The sequence below is a fragment of the Bison bison genome, unplaced genomic scaffold (assembly GCF_000754665.1).
Source record: "Bison bison bison isolate TAMUID 2011002044 unplaced genomic scaffold, Bison_UMD1.0 scf7180017864384, whole genome shotgun sequence".
Classification (NCBI taxonomy): Eukaryota; Metazoa; Chordata; class Mammalia; order Artiodactyla; family Bovidae; genus Bison; species Bison bison.
In genome coordinates this window covers 8,708,169-8,708,474 of record NW_011494956.1, presented here as the reverse complement: position 1 = coordinate 8,708,474, position 306 = coordinate 8,708,169, and the positions used below count along the sequence as shown (strand labels likewise).

The 306-nt window shown below is 35.9% G+C and overlaps 1 protein-coding gene across 1 annotated transcript in view; it reads right to left on the bottom strand.

Moving 5' to 3' along the window:
- The window catches only part of GK5 (glycerol kinase 5 (putative)), an 85,559-nt gene that overhangs the window by 78,003 nt on the left and 7,250 nt on the right, over positions 1 to 306 (bottom strand). The gene's annotated exons all lie outside the window — the stretch shown is intronic.

Here is a 306-nt window from a genome sequence, read left to right as displayed (position 1 = left end):
TTTTTTTTTTTTTTTTAAGATGTTGGTATTGGAAAGAAGAGTAAATAAAAACGTCATATGGAATTCCCATTATTTTTTGTTTGCTGGCAACTATAAGAAATCAACACTTCATGGAAACAAGATCAGACAAATACCAATCTGTTAGTTGCCTTACTAGTAACAACTAATGACTTGGGAGGTTTCTCAAACCAGAAAAAGACATTTTCATGAACAAAGATGGAAAGGAGAAAGGTAATGACAACACAGCCTTCAAAACTTGTGCAATCGATACTGGATGCTTGGGGCTAGTGCACTGGGACGACCCAG